The following is a 341-nucleotide window of genomic DNA, read 5'->3' as shown; positions in this document are numbered from 1 at the left end:
TTCTGCTTCCCTGAACTGCAAGCTCAAACAAGGTAGGTACCCTGTCCTATAGTCGTTTTTGTGTCTGTCCATTAAGGTTCAAAAGTCGTGGGTTCCTCGGCTCATTCCTTCAGATTTAATAGTCCTGAGTTTTCTCAATCAACACGAGTAACATTATATGTAGTGGTAATTTTTCTTCTGAAGTTCAGATATTGAAGGCAAGGACGACATTTCAAGTTGTAAGCACAAAGCTTTGCGAAAGTAAATATGAGAACATGTGATGGGGTCCGAATATGGTTCACATTGCCTGAACGACTGGTCATATTCGCCTTTGGTATTTCGTCATTTGCCCGAACGACTGG

The sequence above is a fragment of the Theobroma umbraticum genome, unplaced genomic scaffold (genome assembly GCF_002168275.2).
Source record: "Theobroma umbraticum cultivar Fairchild unplaced genomic scaffold, ASM216827v3 scaffold_20.0, whole genome shotgun sequence".
Lineage (NCBI taxonomy): Eukaryota > Viridiplantae > Streptophyta > Magnoliopsida > Malvales > Malvaceae > Theobroma > Theobroma umbraticum.
The sequence above is the reverse complement of the archived record's forward strand: the minus strand, read 5'-3'. Positions refer to the sequence as shown.